This window comes from Schistocerca gregaria, chromosome 5 (genome assembly GCF_023897955.1).
Source record: "Schistocerca gregaria isolate iqSchGreg1 chromosome 5, iqSchGreg1.2, whole genome shotgun sequence".
NCBI lineage: Eukaryota > Metazoa > Arthropoda > Insecta > Orthoptera > Acrididae > Schistocerca > Schistocerca gregaria.
The window spans coordinates 659,839,505-659,865,844 of NC_064924.1; positions in this window are offsets into that span (position 1 = coordinate 659,839,505).

The window sequence follows — 26,340 nt, forward strand, 5'->3', positions numbered from 1 at the left end:
TGTCCGATCACATCAGAGGCATGCTTATGACTCCCTCACTCTGCGAAAACAATAGTACTCCAAAAGGTTTACAATTCTTCTTGACAAATGAATTTCTGCTAAATATCGTTACGTTATTAATCTCGATTATTATTTCATAAATGAGTCCAGACATTAATATAGTAAACAGTACAGGAATGCATAATTAACAATAGAAATTTTAAGTGTGCCAGTAATTTGTAACTTAAAATGTTTCTAAAATAATTATTTTAAACTGTATATTCAGAACTAGTACTCATTGACTATAACATCGAAACTAAGATATTTTATAAAGTAATTATTTTTTATAAATTTTAGCTTGAAGTATAACATATTGTGTATCAAATTATATGAGAGTTTTCAGAAAAAGAACTGAGATAATACTGACCTGTTCAAAATTCGAAAAATAATACTGGTATCGGCAACTACTTTTGAAGAAAAGTAATGCTAGAGGAGGATGTCCCGTTACAACCCACTCAAGTGTCACTCTTAGTTTCCATGTTAACAATGCTTTTGAAAACAAATAGCACGATCATGCGCGATTCGAAGATTTCTGTAGAGAGTCAAATTTACACAGAACTTGAAACATCCCCTATGTAAAATTAATGAATTACTGTGCTGATAAACCTCTACGTTATTTGATTTTTAAACAGCTGAGCAAAACTGAACGTACTCAGACATTACTCTCTTTACTTATTCTGATCATCACTAAACTGACACACATTATTTTTAGCGCAACGCAATCTGAATTTCAGTAATCCCTACAAAAGAATGGCCCTGACTAACAATAACCTATAACTTTCATGAATCACTTACCTCATAAAAATCTTCGTTACTCGAACTACTGCAATACAGCGAGCGCCAATACTGCCAGCTAAATAAAAGATTCTAACTACTGAAGGCACTAACTACTGACAGGCATATTCAGCAAATAAAAGATTTTGATAGAGAACAAGCAATATATTTACGTTAATAATGTTCAAAAGTTATAATACACACACACACACACACACACACACACACACACACACACATATATATATATATATATATATATATATATATATATATATACTCCTGGAAATGGAAAAAAGAACACACTGACACCGGTGTGTCAGACCCACCATACTTGCTCCGGACACTGCGAGAGGGCTGTACAAGCAATGATCACACGCACGGCACAGCGGACACACCAGGAACCGCGGTGTTGGCCGTCGAATGGCGCTAGCTGCGCAGCATTTGTGCACCGCCGCCGTCAGTGTCAGCCAGTTTGCCGTGGCATACGGAGCTCCATCGCAGTCTTTAACACTGGTAGCAAGCCGCGACAGCGTGGACGTGATCCGTATGTGCAGTTGACGGACTTTGAGCGAGGGCGTATAGTGGGCATGCGGGAGGCCGGGTGGACGTACCGCCGAATTACTCAACATGTGGGGCGTGAGGTCTCCACAGTACATCGATGTTGTCGCCAGTGGTCGGCGGAAGGTGCACGTGCCCGTCGACCTGGGACCGGACCGCAGCGACGCACGGATGCACGCCAAGACCGTAGGGTCCTACGCAGTGCCGTAGGGGACCGCACCGCCACGTCCCAGCAAATTAGGGACACTGTTGCTCCTGGGGTATCGGCGAGGACCATTCGCAACCGTCTCCATGAAGCTGGGCTACGGTCTCGCACACCGTTAGGCCGTCTTCCGCTCACGCCCCAACATCGTGCAGCCCGCCTCCAGTGGTGTCGCGACAGGCGTGAATGGAGGGACGAATGGAGACGTGTCGTCTTCAGCGATGAGAGTCGCTTCTGCCTTGGTGCCAATGATGGTCGTATGCGTGTTTGGCGCCGTGCAGGTGAGCGCCACAATCAGGACTGCATACGACCTAGGCACACAGGGCCAACACCCGGCATCATGGTGTGGGGAGCGATCTCCTACACTGGCCGTACACCTCTGACGATCGTCGAGGGGACACTGAATAGTGCACGGTACATCCAAACCGTCATCGAACCCATCGTTCTACCATTCCTAGACCGGCAAGGGAACTTGCTGTTCCGACAGGACAATGCAGGTCCGCATGTATCCTGTGCCACCCAACGTGCTCTAGAAGGTGTAAGTCAACTACCCTGGCCAGCAAGATCTCCGGATCTGTCCCCCATTGAGCATGTTTGGGACTGGATGAAGCGTCGTCTCACGCGGTCTGCACGTCCAGCACGAACGCTGGTCCAACTAAGGCGCCAGGTGGAAATGGCATGGCAAGCCGTTCCACAGGACTACATCCAGCATCTCTACGATCGTCTCCATGGGAGAATAGCAGCCTGCATTGCTGCGAAAGGTGGATATACACTGTACTAGTGCCGACATTGTGCATGCTCTGTTGCCTGTGTCTATGTGCCCGTGGTTCTGTCAATGTGATCATGTGATGTATCTGACCCCAGGAATGTGTCAATAAAGTTTCCCCTTCCTGGGACAACGAATTCACGGTGTTTTTATTTCAATTTCCAGGAGTGTATATATATATCAGTTGATGATATCCAGTATTACAAATTTACTCTTTCTGGCGGACACGCGTCCAGATCGTCCGCTCTTAAAATTCTGTCATCTCTCTCCCCACATCCACCACTCGTAGGCTCGCCTCCAACTGCGCAACGCTAAGCGCTGTTCACATCCAACTGCCCAATATCACAATAGCAAATATTCCAGCAATGCCAACCTGCCACAGACTCCACACAGCAGTGTCAGTGATTTTCATATAGAGCGCTACGTGGCGTTACCAACATAAAAACGTGAACAGCCTGCTTACAAACTTTGCAATATGACCCCCACTTATGTATATCTAGTTGCAACTCCTCTGGCCTGGATGCATCCACTGATTCGCCTGGAGAGGGTATTATAAAGCAGTTGTATCCATTCCCAAGGCAATCTGGCACTGGAGTGTTGTAGCTTGTCCTTGATATCCCAGATAATGGCATCGGATGGAGGTGGCGTTCAAGCTGCTCCCAGGCGTGTTCTATCAGCGAGAGATCTCGGGATCTTGCTGGCTACGGGAGTAGCTCAACATCAAAGCCCGCCCGGCTAGCCGCGCGCTTTAACGCGCTCCTTCCCGAACGGGAAGGCGAGCCGGTCCCCGGCACGAATCCGTCCGGCGGCTTAGTGTCGAGGTCCGGTGTGCCGGCCAGCCTGTGGAAGGTTTTTAAGGCGGTTTTCCATCTGCCTCGGCGAATACGGGTTGGTTCCCCTTATTCCGCCTCAGTTACAGCATATCAGCAATTGCTGCACAAACACTTTCTCCACGTACAACATACTTACTTTACTACGCAAACATTGGGGTTACACCCGTCTGGTATGAGACGTTTTCGTGGGGTCCACTGGGGGCCGACAGTGGGACGGGTAGACTGCTGTGGTCTCTCGTGAGGTTGTGAATCACTGAGGGACACGGAGGTACGAAGGCACTCTGTCGTTTCTAGGTCCCCGATTCAATACACACACAAACACAATACACACACCACAACATCACGCCGACAGTTCATAGAGACATGAGTGAAAGAGTGTTGTCCTGCCGAAAAATGGCAGCATGATATTGTCGTATGAGAGGTATTTATTTATTTAGCGTATGGCGCTACACACATGGTTTACACTTATTACATTATGAAATTATATGATAAAATACACTATAAAATACATAAGTGAAGGATACATCTCCAGATAAAATATAATACATAAACACAATAAAAAGTAACATCACAGCATATATTTTGCGTTACACAAGGCTTCAAATTCTGACGTCCAGATTGGCGATCCATTCCAGGCAGAGCTCTTAATTCACAGTTCTGGGTGATGTGCTGTACTGTTTGATTAGGTGCCCCACAGTCACAGCTAGGTCTGAGAAGCTTTCCCCATTTGTGTAGATTGTGTGCACATAGTCCATGTCCTGTTCAGACTCTGTTTAGGCTTTTCCATAGCTTTTGTGGAAGTTCAAAGCCTTTAGGTTTCTCTGATGGACAGATAAGTTCATGGTTGTCAGGAGAGGCACTATCACTCCAGCTCTCGTGCCGTTTACTATCCATGCTGAAGTTGGCAGCTGACAGTTGGTGGGCCAGTCTTAAAGGGGGATTTCTGGAGAGGAGTCGTGTTCTTTCCAAAGTTGGGACATCTTAATGGGTACGAAGTAGAGGATTATTCATTATTTTTCTGTATTCCTTCATCAGAGCTTCCTGTCTTCGCACAGAGGGTGAAGCTATATGACTAAGTGATGGAAGCCAATATAGTGGGTTAGTCTTTATGCATCCGTTTATGGTTCTCATAGCAGCATTGAGCTAGGTGTCGACCTTGTTTACATGCTTGCTGGTTAAGCACGCTGGCGCACAGTATGAGAGGTAAGACATGAGGACGTGGAATGTCCGTGACGAACCACTGTGCCATCAGAGCTCCCTCAATCACTCCCAGCTGTGACCTGATGCTATACTCGATGGCTTCCCGCTCCCCGATGCCACGTGTAACACTACTGTCTGCTGTCTGCAAAACAGTGGAAGAATGGGACCTCTCCGCAGGTCGCCATTATACTCGCCGGCGATTGGCATCTAGGGTAGTTTAAAACCGCCAGTCACCGCTGAACATGCAGTGCGACACATTCGTCAGTAGTTCCTGCTTCCCAGTTATGGAACCACTCCAAACGCAGCCGTTTCTGTTGTGGTGGTAACGGCAGCCTATGTCTAGTACAGAAGTTCCCTTGTCCAAATTCCCCTGGCCTCCGACCAATGGTGCAAGATGACACAGAATGTTGTATGGAGTTCTGCTATGGCAGGCACAGATGCGAAGCCATTACAATGTGCTTGGTGTTCAATACGGCCATCCACCCTTGTGGCGGTCAGACGTGATCTACCGCAACTCTGACGACCAATATACCTCCCCAGGCCAAATCGGGCCACTGTCGTATCGGAGTGCTCCACAAATCTACACTCATGATCATAAATTAAGGATAATGCTGATATATGGTGAAACAACGCCCTGGTGGGCGATTTTAGGGTTTAAATCACCTCGGTGTATGACCATGGGGTACATTTCACCTGCGGTCGTCGCACAGTGGTGCTGGCAGCAGTCCACTTATGCAGAGGTGTGTTGGTGCGTGTCAGAGTACGGTGCAGCGAGTAAGAAGTGCTAACGATGACTGTGTATTGAAAATGGCTCAAAGAACACATATTGATGACGTTATGAGGGGTAGAATACTAGGGCGACTGGAGGCTGGTCGAACACAGCAGGTCGTAGCATGGGCCCTCCGTGTGCCACAAAGTGTGATCTTAAGATTATGTCAGCGATTCCAGCAGACAGGCGCTACAGTACGGGACGTCCACAGTGTACAACACCACAACAAGACCGATATCTCACCATCAGTACCCGCAGACGGCCACGGAGTACTGGAGATAGCTTTGCTCGGGACCTTACCGCAGCCACTGGAACAGTTGTCTCCAGACACATAGTGTTCCGACGACTGAACAGACATTGTTTATTCGCACAGAGACCTGTAAGGTGCATTCCACTGACCCCTGGTCACAGGAGAGCCCGTGAAGCGTGGTGTCAAGAACATAGTGCATGGTCACTGGAACAGTGCTCCCAGGTTATGTTCACGGACGAGTCCAGGTATAGTCTGAACAGTGATTCTCGCCGGGATTTCATCTGACGTGAACCAGGAACAAGATACCAACCCCTTAATGTTCTTGAAACGGACCTATATGGAGGTCGTGGTTTGTTGGTGAGGGGGTGGGATTGGTACATGTACACCTCTGCATGTCATTGACAGAGGACCTGTAATAGGTCAGGTGTATCAGGACGTCATTTTGTACCAGTATGCCCGACTTTTCAGGGGTGCAGTGGGTCCCACGTTCCTTCCAGTGGATGATAACGCACGGTCCCACCGAGCAGCCATCGCAGAGGAGTACGTTGAAACAGAAGATATCAGGCGAATGGAGTGCCCTGCCTGCTCTCCAGATCTAAACCCCATCCAGCACGTCTGGGATGCTCTCGGTCGACGTATCGCTGCACGTCTTCAAACCCCTCGGACACTTCAGGAGCTCCGACAGGCACTGATGCAAGAATGGGAGGCTATACCCCAGCAGCTGCTCGACCATCTGATCCAGGGTATGCCAACCCGTTGTGCGGCCCGTGTATGTGTGCATGGTGATCAAATGGCTCTGAGCACTATGGGACTTAACTTCTGAGGTCATCAGTCCCCTGGAACTTAGAACTACTTAAGCCTAACTAACCTAAGGACATCACACACATTCATGCCCGAGGCAGGATTCGAACCTGCGACCGTAGCGGTCTCGTGGTTCCAGACTGTAGCACCTAGAACTCCTCGGCCACCCCGGCCGGCTATGGTGATCATATCCCATATTGATATCGGGGTACATGCGCAGGAAACAGAAGCGTTTTGTAGCACATACGTGTTTCGGAACGGTTTTCGCAACTTATCATCAATAACGTGGACTTACAGATCTGTGTTGTGTGTGTTCCCTGTGTGCTTATACATTAGCGCCAGTTTTGTGGAGTGCCACGTTGTGTGGCACCACTTCTGCAATTATCCTTAATGTAGAACATGAGTATAGATGTTGTAAGATTTAACGGCGTGTCGAAGTGCAGACTCGCCGTGAGGCGACTTTCAAATTCTACCAGGTCTGATACGCTGTCTCAGACTAGTGTGCGCCTTGTGTCTAGTACTCTAAGAGCAAGTTTGTGTTTGTGTTTGTGTGTGTGTGTGTGTGTGTGTGTGTGTGTGTGTGTAAGTGTGTGTGTGTGCATGCTTACGTGCTCTCAAGCCTTATCTTGTTTAAGTTTAAGGCATTCTTAACCCACGGCTAGTTAATCTAACTGACACAGTTCTGCTTAGTCCAATTCAATTCTGCTGTCGCTGCCAAATGTGCTAATTAATTCCTTTTCTGTGTTGAGTGTCTTCGAAAGGAAAGCGGTAGCCCATTGCTCGTACACCACAGTCAGTATCAAAGCCCCTATCATTAACGTTACAAGACGCGAAACTCTCCTCCAACTGGGTAAATACGTCTGTATAGTTTTTGCAAGGGACAGCGCCATGTTGGCAGGCAGCAAGACAGATTACAATTATACTTGTCCTGTCTGCGTTAACTTCCTATGCGTAGAAACACTTTTTTGAAGCCACCACCTACTCCTCTTTCTCTTATTACCAAATACTGTCCGCTAAACTAGTCTCTTTACAGTCCTGCATAAGGGAGTAGCAGCCTGCTTTCGACTAATCAGTCTCGAAAAATAAGTCTAACTAATAGCTACGGAAGTACTAAGGAATGACGAGATACGCTTGAAGTTCTCTTAGGCTATAGGCACAGCAATGACGAATAGTCGGTAGGCAGTACAGTTGAAGAGGAATGGACATCTCTAAAAAGGGCAATCACAGAAGTCGGAGAGAAACTGCAAATAAACCATGGGCAACAGAAGAAATACTTCAGTTGATCAGTGAAAGAAAGAAGAACAAAAATGTTAAGGGAAATTCAGGAATACAGAAATACAATTCGCTGCGGAATGAAATAAATATGGGGTGCAGGGAAGCTAAGACGAAATGACTGCATGAAAAATGTGGAGAAATAGAAAAAAAAAATGTTTGTCGGAAGGACTGACTCGGCATATAGGAAAGTCAAAACAACCTTTGAGGAAGTTAAGGGTGGTAACATTAAGAATGCAACGGGAATTCCGCTGTTAAATGCAGAGGAGAGAACGGATAGGTGGAGAGAGTACACTGAAGGACTCTACGAGAGGGAAAATTTGTGTGATGTGATAGAAGAAGAACCAGAGTCAATTTAGAAGAGGTGGGGGATCCAGTAATAGAATCAAAATTTAAGAGAGCTTTGGAGGACTTAAGATCAAATAAGGCAGAAAGATAACATACTATCAGAATTTCTAACATAATTGGTGAAAGTGGCAACAAACAGACTATTCAAGTTGGTGTGTAGAATGTATGAGTCTGGCGACATACGATCTTACATAGGAAAACATATCATCCACACAATTCAGAAGACGGCAAGAGCTGACAAGCGCGAGAATTATCGCACAATCAGCTTAACAGCTCATGCATCCATGTATAGAAGAATGGAAAAGAAAATTGAGGATGAGTTACATGGCGATCAGTTTGGCTTTAGGAAAGCTAAAGTTGCGGTCGATAACGGAAGCAAGACGAAAGAAAAATCAAGACACGTTCATAGGATTTGTCGGCCTGGAAAAGGTGTACGACAATGTAAAATGGTGCAAGATGTTCAAAATTCTGATAAAAATAGGAGTAAGCTATAGGATGAAACGGTGATATACAATATGTACAAGAGCCAAGAGGGAATAATGGGAGTGGGCAACCAAGAACGAACCGCTCGGATTAAGAAGGGTGTACGACAGGGATGTAGTCTTTCGCACCTACTTTTCAAATTTTACAACGAAGAAGCAACGATGCAAATAAGACAAAAAAAGGTTCAGCAGTGGAATTAAAATTCAAGGTGAAAAGATATGAATGATGCGAATTGCTGATGACATGGCTATCCTGAGTGAAAGTGAAAACGAATTGCACGATTTGAAGTATGGAACAGTCTAATGAGTACAGAATGAGGACAGGGAGTAAATCTAAGAAAGACGAAACTAATGAAAAGTAACAGAAGTGACAACAGCTAGAAACTTATCAAGATTGATGGTCACGAAGTAGACGAGGTTAAGGAATTCTGCTACCTAGGCTGCAAAACAACCCATGACGGACGACGCAAGGACATCGAAAGTAGACTAGCACTGAAAAAGAGTTCATTCCTGGCCAAGAGAAGTCTACTGGTAACAAACAGAGGCCTTAATTTGTGGAAGAAATTTCAGAGAACTTACATCAGGAGTGCAGCATTGTATGGCAGTGAAAGATGAGCTGTGCGAAAACCGGAACAGAAGAGAATCGAAGCATTTGAGATGTGGTGCTACAAACGAATGTTGAAAAATAGATGGGTTCGTAAGGCAAGGAATGAGGAGGTCCTGCGCAGAATCGCAGAGGAAAGGAATATATGGAAAACACTGACAAGGAGAAGGTACCGGATGATAGGACATCTGTTGAGACAGCAACGAAAGTCTTCAACGGTACTAGAGAGGGCTGCAGAGGGCAAAAAACTATAGAGGCAGAAGAAATTGGATACACCCAGCAAATAATCGAGGACTTACGCTACAGGTGCTACTTTGAGATGTGAAGAGGTTGGCACAGGAGAGGAATTCGTGGCGGGACGCATCAAACGAGTCAGAGGACTGTTGACTAAAATAAATAAATAAAAACTTGTTTTGTCAGATGTGATGCAAAAATCGAAAATCGGAGCGTAGAGCACATGACACCGCGCGCATTACGCAATGATGATGGTCGTTTGAAACAGGAAAACTGATCAGACAATACTGTTTACTGTACACAGATAGGGAGAGGGTAAGATAGATTCATAAGTGAAAATATGTTTGTATTAGCCGCATCAAATCGGTAAGAAGACTGACGCCTCAAAAGACAAAAAAAAAAAAAAACAGTTTATTATGTTAGATGTGATGCAAAAATCGAAAAATTGGAGTGTAGAGAACGTGACACTGCTCATATCACACAACAAAGGGCAGTTTCTCTCAAAGAATTTATGCTTCAACTAGAAAGAGGTTTTAATGACACAAAATGACGGTGGTCGTTAGAAACATTAAAACTAATCAGATAAGTCTGTTTTCTATATGCAGTTAGCGAGAGGCAAGATTAATAGCGAAAATAACGTTTCTATTAGGTCACACTTCAGACTTCCCGTGTTATAAACAACCACAGGGAAACGGTGTTGGTGCTCCATGATTTTGTTTCATTGGATAACTGACGAACTTATTCCGTACTCTAGCGCTTTGAAACTGATGTTGCAGGTTTTTAGGCAGATTTGAGTTCCCTTGCTCACGATTGCTTTTAACTGTTCTTTCTTTATGATTTTGTATCAACAGCCAGTAATTTACAATTAAATTTACTTAATATTTTCATGAAACTAAGCTCATTTTTCTTTTACAATAATTATTTTCAGTTGGATCATACAGTAAATATAGATCAATTTGCTACTTAGTGAGTGAGCTGCTGCTACCAGCGAATTATGGTACACTGATGGCCATAAAAAGAGCTGTATCAAGAAAGCCAAGGCGGATTGTGCTCATTGCTGGCAGAGTTACCAGACATGTGTGATTATTACACTTTCAACTTTGAAAGGACCAACGTTCATTGCGTTGCACGGCCACAAAGCGTACTTGCTAGTATGGCGTGAATACAAGTTTCCAGGTGTCGCTGCATGGAGTCGTACAGGTGTAGTCCTGTGATAGTCCATCCCACGCCACTTGCAGCTGAGTCCACAGTCGCCGCATATTGGTGGGTGGAGGTGGAGTACTGATGATACACTTCATGACACGGCACGTATTCCCGATCGGACAGAGATCGAACGATGCGGCTGGCCGTGGCAGGGTATCCACAGCTGCAAGGTACGCACAGGTGGTGACACGAGTATGAGGCCGAGCATTGTCCTGTCGAAAGAGGCCTTGGTGTGAGAGTTCACAAACTGCAGAGCCACCAGTCGCAGGATCTTCTTCAGATACTGTGCCTCTGTCATGAAGCCAATTAGGAATACTGACAGTGAACGGGCACCATAGGATGTCACTCCCCCACACCAAAACACCAGACTACTGGGAGACCACAAACTTCTGTTCTACATCTACATCTGCATGGATACTCTGCAAATCACATGTAAGTGCCTGGCAGATGGTTAATCTAACCACCTTCACAATTCTCTATTATTCCAATCTCCTATAGCGCGCGGAAAGAACGAACACCTACATCTTTCCGTCCGAGCTCTGATTTCCCTTGGTTTATCGTGATGATCGTTCCTCTCTATGTAGGTCGGTGTCAACAAAATATTTTCGCATTCTGAGGAGAAAATTGGTGGTTGGAATTTCGTGAGAAGATTCCGTCGCAACGAAAAACGCCTGTTCCTAATGATTTCCAGGCCAAATCCTGTATCATTTATGTGACGCTCTCTCCCATATTTCGCGATAATACAAAACGTGCTGCCTTTCTTTGAACTTTTTCGATGTACTCAATCAGTCATATCTGGTAAGGATCCCACACCGCGCAGCAATATTCTAAAAGACGACGGACAAGCGTAGTGTAGGCAGTCTCCTTAGTAGGTCTGTTACGTTTTCTAAGTGTCTTACCAGTAAAACGCAGCGTTTGGGTAGCCTTTCCCACAAAATTTTCTATGTGCTCTTTCGAATTTAAGTTGTTCGTAATTGTAATACCTAGGTATTTAGTTGAATTTGCGGCTTTTAGATTAGACTGCTTTATCGTGTAACCGAAGTTTAACGAGTTCCTTTTAGCACTCATGTGGATGACCTCACACTTTTCGTTATTTAGCGTCAACTGCCACTTTTCACACCATTCAGATATTTTTTTCTAAATCGTTTTGCAGTTTGTTTTGATCTTCTGTTGACTTTACTAGTCGATAAACGACAGCGTCATCTGCAAACAACCGAAGACGGTTGCTCAGATTGTCTCCCAAATCGTTTATATAGATAAGGAACAGGTAAGGGCCTGTAACACTATCTTGGGGAACGCCTGAAATCACTTTTGTTTTACTCGATGACTTTCCGTCAAATACTACGAACTGTGACCTTTATGGCAGGAAATCGTAAATCTAGTCACATAACTGAGACGGTATTCCTTAAGTACGCAATTTCATCACGAGTCGCTTGTGTGGTACAGTGTCAAAAGCCTTCCGGAAATCCAGAAATACGGAATCGATCTGAAATTCCTTGTCAATAGCACTCAACACTTCATGTGAATAAAGAGCTAGTTGTGTTTCACAGGAACGATGTTTTCTAAGCCCATGTTGACTGTGTGTCAATAGACCGTTTCCTTCGAGGTAATTCATAATGTTCGAAAACAATACATGTTCTAAAATCCTGCTGCATATCGACGTTAACGATATGGGCCTGTAATTTAGTGGATTATCCTGCTACCTGTCTTGAATATAGGTGTGACCAGTGCAACTTTCCAGTCTTTTGGGTACAGATATTTCGTCGAGCGAACGGTTGTGTATGATTGTTAAGTGTGGAGCTAACGCATCAGCATACTTGGAAAGGAACCTGATTGGTATACAGTCTGGACCAGAAGACTTGCTTTTATTAAATGATTTGAGTTGCTTCACTACTCTGAGGATATTTACTTCTACGTTACTTCTGTTCGTGGCACTCTTCACTGCACCTCTAGACGCCGACCCTGTGGTCGTCACCTCGAATGCAGAAGCGGGACTCGTCACTAAGGATGACCTGTTGCCAGTCCACAGAGCCCCATATCCGTCGCTGCCGACACCGGGTTACTCAAACTGCATGGATATGAGTGAGAGGCGGCATAGCGGTCGACATGCGGCGAGCCCTGCATCATGCAACCATGTGGCAATAGCACTGTCGCTTACAAACATTGCGTAGAAGGCAGGGCAGCCTGCTGAAAGGCCCCATCATTGCTGCTGGATCTGTCTGCGCGTAGGGGACAATCCACCGGTCTTCTCTCCTTGTGGTGCATGTCAAAAATCACAGAGCCTACATGTCGTGCACGCGTGCCTTCCTTTCTCTATTGTCGCCAAAAACAGGCGACGGTGGTGTCCGTATGTCGGTGTGGCGTGTAGTGCGATGGTAGAACCATCCAGCCTCCTAAAGCCCTATAATGCAGCCGTCTCAAACTCGTTTAGCTGGCCAATGCGCATCGAACATGTGCATGGCCATTTGGGGTCCACCTACACGAGGTGACAAAAGTCGTGAGATACTTCCTAAGGTAGTGTTGGAACGCCTTCAGCCCATCATAGTGCTGCAACTCTACATGTCACGGGCTCAACATCTCGCTGGAAGTCCTTTGCAGAAATACTGATTCATGCTGTCCCTATGACCGTCCAAAGCTGCGGAAGTGTTGCCGGTGCAGGATTTTGTGTACGAACTGACCTCTCGATTATGTCACACAAATGTTCGATAGGACTCATGTCTGGCGATCTGGGTGGCCAGATCATTCGGTCGAACTGTCCAGAATGTTTTTTCACGGTAAATGATGACAGCCAAAACAGTTGCAGGATAAAGATTTATTAAAATTCTTGACCACGGTTTCGGTATATCTAAATATACCTTCATCAGAAGTAAAATACACCTGAACAGGAAGACACCTTCATTAGCAAAAACTTAGAATCGGAACTGAGAAAGAAAAGACACTATAGCTTAAGTAACTGTAAAATTATCAGAGTATTACAGGCCCAAAAACTTTTAGTCACTTACTAAAACCACCTCCTGCAATGGTGATTCATAAAACAATTGTGCCAAAGGCGTCGTCAGTAGTTAAAGCATCATCTCCATTTATACAACATAATTATGGATAGAGGGTAGATGCGAACACAGCTTAGCATCAGTACTCCGCCTATGAACTAACGTAAAGAGAGCGTGAAAGCCCTGGGGCAGACAGTTTCAACGAGAGAGGGCACTTGTGGTATGCGCGAGACACTCGCGCATATTAAAATGTATGGATGCATACACGTGCGCATCAAAATGATTAAAAGTTGTGCTAATTCAAACCATCTGTCTTAATCAATAAAACATATCAGAACCATTTAAAAACATCTACGTAAAATAGGAAGTATGACACCAATTTACCTGTGTCCTAGTGTCAAGCAGATGAGCTTGCGCTACGGAACACATCTAACGAGAGATGGTACTAGTGCTACCCGCGAGAATCTCGCCTAACTTAAACTTTTGCTAACGAAGGTGTCTTCCTGTTCAGGTGTATTTTACTTCTGATGAAGGTATATTTAGATATACCGAAACCGTGGTCAAGAATTTTAATAAATCTTTATCCTGCAACTGTTTTGGCTGTGAACATTTACCGTGTAGAATTTCCACAGTTGCTGTTTCAGCCATGTTTAAATTCTTGTCCAGTATGTTCTTCAAAAAAGCTATGAATAATTTTGGTGCAGTGACATGACATCGTTGTCTGGGAACATGAAGTCCATAAACGGCTGCAGAAGGTCTCCAAGTAACCGAACACTTCCAGTCAATGATCGGTTCAGTTGCACCAGAGGACCCAGTCCATTCCATGCAAACACACCCTACACCACTATGAAGCCACGATCAGCTTGAACAGTGACTTGTTGTCAGCTCGGGTCCAAGACTTCGTGCCATCTGCGCCACACTCGAATCCTGCCATCAGCTCACGGTTTTCCATTTGTCTCGGGTCCAACTGATCTGGTTGCCAGCCCAGGAGAGGCGCTGCTGCCATCGCCTCTTAACACAAAATTTGGCCACTCTGTCGTAACTGATACGCTCGTCGTATATTCCACATTGGTTTCTGCGGTTATTTCACGCAGGTTTGCTTGTCTGTTATTACTGACAACTCTATGCAAACTCCGCTACCCTCCGCCGATATACGAAGGCCATCGACCACTGCATTGTCCATGGTGACAAGTAATACCTGAAATTTAGTATCTTCGGTACACTCTTGACACTGTGGCTCTCGGAATACTGAATTCCCTAACGATTTCTGAAATGGAATGTCCCGTGTGTCTAGTTCCAACTACCATTCCGCGTTCAAAGTCTGTTAATTCTCGTCGTGGAGCCATAATCACGCAGGCAATCTTTTAATGACTTTTTTCGCCTCACGGACCCACCCACACTCGGCTTCCCGAGTGCGGAACCGACTGTGCAAAAGTAATCATTGACATAGCTGACGATGTACAACATACCTTCCATTTGCAATGGGTCAGTTGGATCGTTCTGGGTGCACCTCTTTTCATTGCGATTAGGAACAACATTGGAACAACCTAAATAAAATGTTCAACATACCTACGTTCTGTATTTTAATTTAAAAAATCTACCTGTTACCAACTGTTCGTCTAAAATTGTGAGCCATATGTTTGTGACTATTACAACGCCATCTATCACAAAGCGAAACAAGTGGTCCAACTAAAACATTCATATTTCTTTACGTACTACACGAAATGTAATAAAAAATGGGGGTTCTTATTTTAAAAAACGCAGTTGATTTCCGTTTGACCTATGGCAACGCCATCTAGCGGGCCATCCATAGCGCCATCTGGTTTCCTCCTTCAAGCTAGACTACTTTCGTTCTTTGTAGTTTTTTCGTTTGATGCTTATTTCGTGCGATATTTGGCCCGGTCACTATCAATGGACCACCCTGTATAGCATTCCCTACTTGATCAAGTTCAGTCCATGACCTGAGACGGCTAATGCAAAATGACTTTGTGGACAAGAAATAAGAGATCAGAACTCATGGTAAGGCTAAACGTATCAATGAGATATACAGACCTCTGGTTAGAATGCTAATTAGTCGACAGTTATAAGCGAAAATCAGAAAGTCTGTTAATTGTGATAAAAATGAAGTCGACACATAGTTGTAATAACATTATTCATCTGCATAACTTGAACATGGTGCTACAGACAAAACACTTCTTCCCCAGCTATATGCAGGCACGATGTCACCACACAAAATTCTGTCTTACTCCTTCGAACAGTCACACGCAACGAGAATTCTTGAGTGGAGATTCTTATTACTCTCATCAGGTGCCTTCTTAACGAAAATATTCAGGTGGTGCACAAGAAGAAAAAAGATAGGGCCAGACCAGACCAACGAGCTAGTCTCGAAATGTGACCTCTTTCTATCCATTTTGCTGAAGGCATGTCGTAGGTATTCAACAGGAAGAGGTGCAGAGCGAGCTGGGGCTCCATCATGCTGAACCCAATGTTGATTATCAACCAGTCTAAAACATCTGATCAAAAGAATTCAAATGGCTCCAAGCACTGTGGGACTTAACATCGGAGGTCATCAATCCCCTAGACTTAGAACTACTTAAACCTAACTAACCTAAGGACATCACACACATCCATGCCCGAGGCAGGATTCGAAACTGCGACCGTAGCAGCAGCGGGGTACCGGACTGAAGCGCCTAGAGCCGCTCGGCCACAGCGGCCGGCTATCAAAAGAATGCGGAGACCACCACGCAATGCAGAATTGACTACTAGATTTCACGAGAGGCAGACACACCAGTATAAAAAGAGGCGGGGCTTATTATGTTTCAAATGGCTCTGAGCACTATGTGATTCAACGTGGGAGGTCATCAGTCCCGTAGAACTCAGAACTACTTAAACCTAACTAACCTAAGGACGCCACACACATCCATGCCCGAGGCAGGATTCGAACCTGCGACCGTAGCGGTCGCGCGGTTCCAGACTGAAGCGCCTAGAACCGCTCGGCCACACCGGCCGGCGGCGTGTTATGTTGTCGGCAAAGTAGCACTAAGAGCAGTATAGGTCGGTCACTAGATCTCACTGTCTTCAAACGAGGAGTAGTCATTGGACGTTACCTGGTCTAACAGATCCGTGAGGAACATTTCAACTGTTCTAAAGTTGCCAAGCCGACTGTTGGTGATGTGACTGAGAAGCTGAAACGCGAATGAACCACCACAAGGGAGCCGGTAACCTCAGTGCCGAGCGCCAGTAAGCTTCAAACACACGAACAACAAACACAGATAAACGAAGACCAGACACATCTCATGTACTGAGGGTTGGGTAGCATCGAGCATTGACTAGGGTGATTATAAAAAACTTATGGAATCAATTAAAGGGATCACTCTTAAGTTCCAAAATACTACCAACAGTCCAGCTATGACAATGACTGCGTGTAAAGAATGCAGTACAACGGTCGAGAAGCTCCTCATAAGCCACACATTTCTGTTGTCAATGCTAATCGACGCTTGAGGTGGTGCAAACAGTAAAGCCCCTGGAGAGTGTATAACTGGAAATGAGTCTTTTGACTAATGAAACATATTTTCTCGGAGAGGAGGTAGCAACGTGCAAAGTCTTATTGATGAAATAATCAGCACATCTTGCTCTTTCATGAGTTCAGATTGTCTCTGGCTAAACCACAGCAGATATCTAAGCTCTTGTGAACGATTGCGTCAGACGCACTCCTGGACCTACGCCAGAATATTCGTGAGAGAGAGAGAGAGAGAGAGGGGTCGATAGGTCTTCGAGTCTGAAATCCCTATTTGCACTTTTATTGATTATGAAAGCACGCATTATCTTAAACACTGCTGGTACTGTCCCCAGTGCTAGACAGTCATTAGGAAGTTTTGCGGAACATGGGGCAGCCAATGGGCACGTTCTTTCACCTGCACAATGAAATTTCAGAGCGTTATTTCCTTCATTTCTTATTCTAATACACAAGGAAGTGTGGCGTTGTTGTTGATACATCGTTCAGCTTATTTCGCTACATTTCCGTAGTCATAGACCATGGAAATCATCGAGAAACCATCTAGGGTTGATGAAAGAGCCGGCACTCAAAGATGTACAGTCTGGTTCACTGGAATACAATGAAACTGCATAACTTTCGGAAACATTAATGTATTATAGTGGTAATGTTGATTATCAACTAATCTAAAACATTAATTTGAATAGTTTCGCCGGCAGCTGTGGCCGAGCGGTTCTAGGCGCTTCAGTACGGAATCACGCAGTTGCTACGGTCGAAGGTTCGAATCCTGCCTCGGGCATGGATGTGTGTGATGTCCTTAGGTTAGTTAGTTCTAAGTCTAGGGGACTAATGACCTCAGATGTTAAGTCCCATAGTGCTTAGAGCCATGTGAACCATTTTTTGAATAGTTACTGTGAAGGTGCTCTTCAGTGCAATAGAAATTTTCATCAACAGGAAGTCTTTTAATTCAGTCATAAGCCTCATAAAAAAAATGTCGTGTGACTAGGGCCTCCCGTCGGGTAGACCTTTCGCCAGGTGCAAGTCTTTCGATTTGACGCCACTTCGGCGACTTGCGCGTCGATGGGGATGAAATGATGATGATTAGGACAACACAAGGCCCAGTCCGTGAGGGGAGAACAACTCCGGCCCAGCCGGGAATCTAACCCGGGCCCTTAGGATTGACAGTCTGTCACGCTGACCACTCAGCTACCGGGGTTGGACATAAGCTGCATTACAACACCCATAAAAACATTTGATAAGGTCTAGTAGCTTACTTAATACATGTACCGAATGTATCTGGCTCCCTTTTGTATTCCCGCAGCAGGTCTTCCCACCTATTCGCTCTAAGACCCAGTTAACTAGGTAATGGATCACACAGTTAGTCATACACTGCAATTTTTTACACACAGATGTGGCAAAAGTGATGGGATACTTACTAATATCATGTCGGACGTCTTTTTGCCCGATGTACTGCGACAACTCGACGTGGCTTGGACTCAATAAGTCGTTGGATGCCCCCCTGCAGAAATATTGAGTCGTGCTGCGTCTTTAGCCGTCCATAACTGCGAAACTGTTGCCGGTACATGATTTTGTGCGCTAACTGACTTTTCGATTATGTAGCATAAGTAATCGATGGAAGTCATGTCGGGCGATCTTGGTGGCGAAATTATTCGGTCGAGTTGACCAGAATCTTCAAACCAAACGCGAAATATTGGGTCCGACGATGTGGGGCATTGTCACCCATAAAAATTCCGTCATTGTTTTGGAACATGAGGTTCTGAATGCCTGCAAACGGTCTCCAAGTAGGAAGAGCCAGAGGACCCAGTCCCTCACTCGTAAACACAGCCCACATCGGTATGAATCTACCACAAGCTTTCACAGAGCTTTGTTGACAACTTGGATTCGTGGCTTCGTGGGGTGTGCGTCACACTTCAACGCTACCGTCGGCTCTTACCAATTGAAATCGGGACGTATCTGACCACGCCACGGTTTTCCCGTTGTCTAGGGTCCACCAGTTGATGCTGGTGAAGTCGTCCTGTTAGCAAAGACACTTGCGTCAGCCTGCTGCCACAGCCCATTGACGCCAGATTTGACCAAACTGTCCTAGCGGATACGCTCGTCGAACGTCCCACATTGATTTCTGATGTTATTTCGCGGAATGTTGGTCGTGTCTTACTACCGACAACTTTACATAAATGCCGTTGCTCTTTGTCGTTAACTGAAGGCCGTCGGGTATTACGGTGTTCGTGGTGAGAGGTACTGCCTGAAATTTGGTAATCTCGGCGCACTCTTCACACTGTGGATCTCGGAATATTGAATTCCCTAACGATTTCCGAAATGGAATGTCCCATGCGCTTAGCTTCAACCAATATTCCGCGCTCAAAATCTATAAAATTCCTGTCTTGCGGCCATAATTATGTCGGAAACTTTTTCACATTGATCACCCGAGTACAAATGACAGCTCTTCCGATGAACTGACCTTTTATACCTTGTGTAAGCGACACACCTGCCATCTGTATATGTTCATATCGCTATCCCCTGAGTTTTGTCGCCTCAGCGTAGTACAAGTGTGCAGTCTACCCGAACCATTCCCGCTGAATTGGGACCCCAGAAAATTTGGGATATTGCCAAACCAGGAACCCACGAGGCAGTCGTCCAGTCAATTTCTGCACCGCCTGGAGCAAGGGTGTGTGAGGACCGGCCAAACGAGTACGAAGAACAGGGTGATGCCGTGGTTTGCAGTCAGAGTTGATTGGGTTTGAGCAAAGAATATTCGAGCCAAAACCTTACCCCTGATCTCACGGAAATGCTTGCTCAGTCAAAGGTTGCGTTCCAGTATCACGTCTTGGTACTTTCCAATTCTGGACCACGAGATGGGGCCTCTCATATGCGATGTGACTGCAGATCTGCGTTCGTTCTCTTGCTGGTGGTGGTTACCGAGCTCTGACCGAACTTGAAACTCCATTTGGTAGCTCATGCACTGAGGACATTGCAAGCCTATCGTAGTCTCCGTTGCAGCAGTTGAGCATTCACAGTCAGTGTAAACGGGGTGGTGTCATCTGTGTACAGCATCACCTACATGCAGACCGCCATCGAAGCATGAGGAGAAAACAGACTGAACGACACAATCCCAGAAACTAACCTCTATGGCACTCCGGCTCTCTGCGGTGTGGTGTTGACATTCTGTTATTGGCACATACGTGGAAGGTTCTGTTCTAGACGCCGAAATTCAGAGATGAGGTACGTAACACTGGTACGAACTGCACAGGGAGGTTGTAGAGGAAGCCGAATGTCTTGGAGGCTTATAAGAGAGGGCTGTCCCTAGGTACTCAAAATTTCCCATGAATCCCTTTGTTTCCTCCACCAGTCAAGGCTATGGGTGAGTGTGTAACACACCATTTCTTGGCTGTGCCTGTGTGATCTTCCATGGCTATTGTCTACGACAGAGACTTTTTGGGGAGGGGCGGCGTTTATGGGCTGTTCTTTCCCTAAACCTTGCGGCCGACTAGCCTGACGTAAAGGGCGAGTAATTCCTGTGAAGACCTGTTTTTCCCATCAGTCGTCCCGTAAAGCTTCTACAAGACCTCGGAGAAGGCGGCACCTTACAGAAACGCTATATATGGGAACTGGAAATGACGAATGAAACAGCCTGTATCTGCTGCTGATGGGCTGTATACAGGGTGAGTCACTTAACGTTACCGCTGGATATATTTCGTAAACCACATCAAATACTGACGAACCGTTTCCACAGACCGAACGTGAGGGAGGGGCTAGTGTAATTGTTTAATACAAACCATACAAAAATGCACGGAAGTATATTTTTTAACACAAACCTACGTTTTTTAAAATGGAAACACGTTAGTTTTGTTAGCACATCTGAACATATAAAAAAAATATGTAATCGGTGCCGTTTGTTGCATTGTAAAATGTTAATTACATCCGGAGATATTGTAACCTAAAGTTGACGCTTGAGACTGTAAGTACGCTGTTTACGTTTTCTTATTGGTAACGCCACTTAGCGCTCTGTATGAAAAATCACTGGCTGTGCTGTGCGCAGTCTGTGGCTGGTTTGCATTGTTGTCTGCCATTGTAGTGTTGAGCAGCGGCAGCTGGATGCTAACAGCGCGTAGCGTTGCGCAGTTGGAGGTGAGCCGCCAGCAGTGGTGGACGTGAGGAGAGAGATGGCGGAGTTTTGAAATTTGTAAGAATTGGTGTCATGAACTGCTATATATATTATGACTAGTGAGGTAAACATATTGTTTGTTCTCTATTAAAATCTTTCATTTGCTAACTATGCCTATCAGTAGTTAGTGACTTCCGTAGTTTGAATCTTTTAGTTAGCTGGCATTAGTGGCGCTCGCTGTGTTGCAGTAGTTCGAGAAACGAAGATTTTTGTGAGGTAAGTGATTTGTGAAACATATAGATTAATGTTAGTCAGGGCCATTCTTTCGTGGGGATTTTTGGAAGTCAGATTGCGTTGCGCTAAAGATATTGTGTGTCAGTTTAAGCACATTCGTGTATAATTGTTCAAAGAGGACGTTTCACATAGACCAGTCGTGTACAATTTTTCTAAGGGGACGTTTCAAGACCTCTGACGTTCAGTTGCGTGTTGTAACAAACACTGGCCACGGTCGGCGAGTAGCATCTGCAGGGACATATTTACAATGACGACCGTGTTTACGAGTGTGGCTGTAGTGCACTGTTGTGGTTTGGTCTTGCTGTCGCAGTGTCCGCACGCAGCGCTTGCTGCTACTGTTATTCTGCATTCGTCTCCGCACGCAGACCAACTGTAGTACACCGTGTCTGTAATAGTGTAGTGTTGTAGGAACTGTGACCATGGTGTATTCGAACGCTGAAAAGGCGGAGATGATACTCATCTATGACGAAATGCAGCTGAAGCCTGCAGGATGTATGCAGAACGGCAGCAGGACAGAGAGCATCCAACGTGCCGCACATTGCAAAACATCTACCGCATACTGTGTGCAACAGGTATGGTCGTAGCACGCAAGCGGGTCCGTAACAGGCCCGTCACAGGAGAAGTGGGTGCAGTTAGTGTGTTAGCTGCTGTTGCCATGAACCGACACATGAGTACACGGGACATTGCGAGAGCCGGTGGACTGAGTCAAAGTAGTGTCATGCGCATACTGCATCGTCACCGCTTTCACCCGTTTCATGTGTCGCTACATCAGCAATTACATAGTGATGACTTTAGTCATCGAGTGGAATTCTGTCAAAGGGCATTAACAGAGAATGCATTGCAGTTCTACCTCTTTACCAATGAAGCGGGTTTCACAAACCACGGGGCAGTGAATCTACGGAACATGCATTACTGGTCCGTGGACAATCCTCGCTGGCTCAGACAGGTAGAGCGACAGCGACCGTGGACTGTAAATGTATGGTGCGGAATCATTGGCGACCACCTCATTGGACCTCACTTCATTGCAGGGGCCCAAACAACTGCAACATACATCGCATTTCTACAGAATGATCTGCCAACGTTGCTCGAAAATGTCCCACTGGAAACGCGTCGACGTATGTGGTATCAGCATGATGGTGCACCAGCACATTCCGCAATTAACACTACGCTGACCCTTGACGGGATGTTCGACGGGCGCTTCATAGGACGCGGAGGACGCATAAATTTGCCAGCCCGTTCTCCTGACCTTACACCTCTGGACTTCTTTCTGTGGGGTACGGTAAAGGAGAATGTGTACCGTGATGTGCCTACAACCCCAGAGGATATGAAACAACGTATTGTGACAGCCTGCGGCGACCTTACACCAGATGTACTGCGGCGTGTACGGCATTCATTACGCCAGAGATTGCAATTGTGTGCAGCAAATGATGGCCACCACATTGAACATCTATTGCCCTGACATGTCGGGACACACTCTATTCCACTCCGTAATTGAAAACGGAAACCACGTGTGTACATGTACCTCACCCCTCATGGTAATGTACATGTTTGTCAGTGAAAAAGACCAATAAAAAGGTGTTAGCATGTGGACATAATGTGCTGTTCCAGTCTCTTCTGTGCCTAAGGTCCATCACCGTTCCCTTTGGATCCCTACGTAATTCTCTGATATAAACGATCGAACAACTTTAGGTTACAATATCTCCGGATGTAACTAACATTTTACAATGCAACAAACTGCACTGATTACGTTTTTCTTTATATGTTCAGATGTGCTAACAAAACTAACGGGGTTCCATTTAAAAAAACGTAGGTTTGTGTTAAAAAACATACTTCCGTGCATTTTTTATTTTTTAACCAATTACACTAGCCCCTCTCCTCACGTTCGGTCTGTGGAATCGATTCGTCAGTATTTGATGTGGTTTACTAAATATATCCAGTGGTAATGTTGGGTGACTCACCCTGTATATTGTACTAGTAAAATTGGATATGCGAGGTGTGGCTATAAAATAACAGGACTGATGCTGCCCCAGAGTGAATACTACGCATGCGCCAACGACAAACGACCAATACCTGTTAAATGTGAAGCCTTCTCAGTCGAATGCGACGTCTCTGGTTTTCTGTAGACAAATCAGTGTGGTCATGACCTCCGTAGCTTTCGAAATGTGGTGCTACAGAAGAATGCTGAAGATTAGATGGGTAGATCACATAACTAATGAGGAGATATTGAAAAGAATTGGGGAGAAGAGGAGTTTGTGGCACGAATTGACAAAAAGAAGGGACCGGTTGGTAGGACATGTTTTGAGGCATCAAGGGATCACAAATTTAGCATTGGATGGCAGTGTGGAGGGTAAAAATAGCAGAGGGAGACCAAGAGATGAATAGAATACACTAAGCAGAATCAGAAGAATGTAGGTTGCAGTAAGTACTGGGAGATGAAGAAGCTTGCACAGGATAGAGTAGCATGGAGAGCTGCATCAAACCAGTCTCAGGACTGAAGACAACAACAACAACAACAACAACAACAACATGATCTCCGTTTTCATAACGACTATTATTTTGTTATGCCTGAAAAATGATAAGTGTAATAACAGAGCATCAAATCGTCGTGAAGTTTAATGCGAAACTTGGAAAAAACCAATAGTGAAATGAATATTTTTTTAAAAGAAGTGTATGGTGAAGACTGTTTATCACGTACATGAGTTATTCAGTAGTCCAAGATTTCCAAGATAGCTGAGAAGACGTTGAAGACGTTTCGCGCCACGGACGCACTTCAACATGAAAAACTGATGAAAATATCGAAAAAGTAGATAATGTGATTTTATTTGACCGTCGGCTGAGTATTCGATCGATTACTGAAACTGTAGGAATTGACAAGAACACGTAAGGCACATTTTGCATAAACAGTTTAACATGAGAAAAGTATGTGCGAAACTGGCGCCGAAAAATGTTTGTACTGACGCTTTGATTACCACTGAAAACGATCCTTATTTTTTCGAAAGAGTGACAACATGTGACAAATATTGTTTTTTTTACTCATGATCCAGAAACTAAGCGACAGGCTATGCACAGAACGGGCACAGCTTCACCAAGAGCGAAAAAAAGCTCAAATGGAAAGCGACCTTTACTGTTTTTTTCGATAATTATGGAAATGTTTATCTTCCCGAAGGTCAAATAATTAATAAAACTTTCTACCGTGATGTTCTTGCTCAATTACGTGTGAAAGTAAGCAAAAAAAAGACACGAACTGTAGAAAAAAAAGTCATAGGTCCTGCATGGAGACAACGGACAGGCTCATACCGCATTGTCTATTAAGAGGTTTTGCAGCGAAATGCAGCATCCCAGTGTTGCAGAACCCACCTTATTCGCCCGACATAACACAATCTTCATTAAAAGAATCAAGCTTTTAATCCGTTGATGTAGTGAAAGAAACAGAGGAATGTGTCATCGAGGAGCTCACAGAAGAAAACTTCCAGCACTGTTTCCATCAAAGCAAAATCCGCATGGAGTGTTGTAAGGATAGAGGAGGTGAGTACATTGAAGCTGGAAATAAGTAAATATTTCTGTTTTTTAAATAAAATGTTTTACAGCGGTAGTCCCGTTATTTTATAGCCACAACTCTTTATGTGTATTCTAAGTATCCTCCTGAACCACAGGACCACTTTCAGTCAAACTTGGTACACATGCAACTTATTGTCTGGAAAGAAGTACTGTGGGAGTGAGAACCACCTCCCATTCGGATATGCGTGGGGATGAAAACGCGGTTACTTAGATGCGCAGAGAGAGGCGAGATGGAGAACGACAATGAGAGGGGAAGGAGGAGATGGATAAAGAGTTGGGAAGGAGAACAGAGAAGGAGAGGAGAGGTGGACAGGGACAGGTTAGAGGAGGAGGTGGACAGAGAAAAGCGGTAGGAGGTGGACAAGGAAAGAGGGGGAGGAGCAGTGGACAGAGAGACCGGGGAGAAGGATGGAAAGAGGCGGAGGAGGAGATGGACAAAGAGAGAGAGGGAGGAAATGGATAGAGAGAGGGTGACGAGGAGATGGTCAGAGGGGGCAGTAGGAGATAGAAAGAGAAGGGGGAGGAGATGGATAGAGGGGGGGGGGGAGAATATATGTGTAACAAATGTGACATGCATGTATGCAGGCGAAGCCACAGGTATAAAGCTAGTGTTAATTAATTTCATTTGTCGAGCAGATGCGCAAAACTATAGACCTATATCTCTGACGTCGATCTGTTGTAGAATTTTAGAACATGTTTTTTGGTCGCTTATCATGTCATTACTGGAAACCCAGAATCTACTCTGCAGGAATCATCATGGATTCTGGAAACAGCGATCGTGTGAGACCCAACTCGCTTTATTTGTTCATGAGACCCAGAAAATATTAGATACAGGCTCCCACGTAGATGCCATTTTCCTTGACTTCCGGAAGGCGTTCGATACAGTTCCACATTGTCGCCTATAAACAAAGTAAGAGCCTACGGAATATCAGACCAGCTGTGTGGCTGGATTGAAGAGTTTTTAGCAAACAGAACACAGCATGTTGTTATCAATGGAGAGACGTCTACAGACGTTAAAGTAACCTCTGGCGTGCCACAGGGGAGTGTTGGGGGACCATTGCTTTTCACAATATATATAAATGACCTAGTAGATAGTGTCGGAAGTTCCATGCGGCTTTTCGCGGATGATGCTGTAGTATACAGAGAAGTTGCAGCATTAGAAAATTGTAGCGAAATGCAGGAAGTTCTGCAGCGGATAGCCACTTGGTGCAGGGAGTGACAACTGACCCTTAACATAGACAAATGTAATGTATTGCGAATACATAGAAAGAAGGATCCTTTATTGTATGATTATATGATAGTGGAACAAACACTGGTAGCAGTTACTTCTGTAAAATATCTGGGAGTGTGCTTGCGGAACTATTTGAAGTGGAATAATCATGTAAAATTAAATATTGTTAAGGCGGGTGTCAGGTCGAGATTCATTGGGAGAGTGCTTAGAAAATGTAGTCCATCGACAAAGGAGGTGGCTTACAAAACACTCGTTCGACCTATACTTCAGTATTCCTCATCAGTGTGGGATCCGTACCAAGTAGGGTTGACGG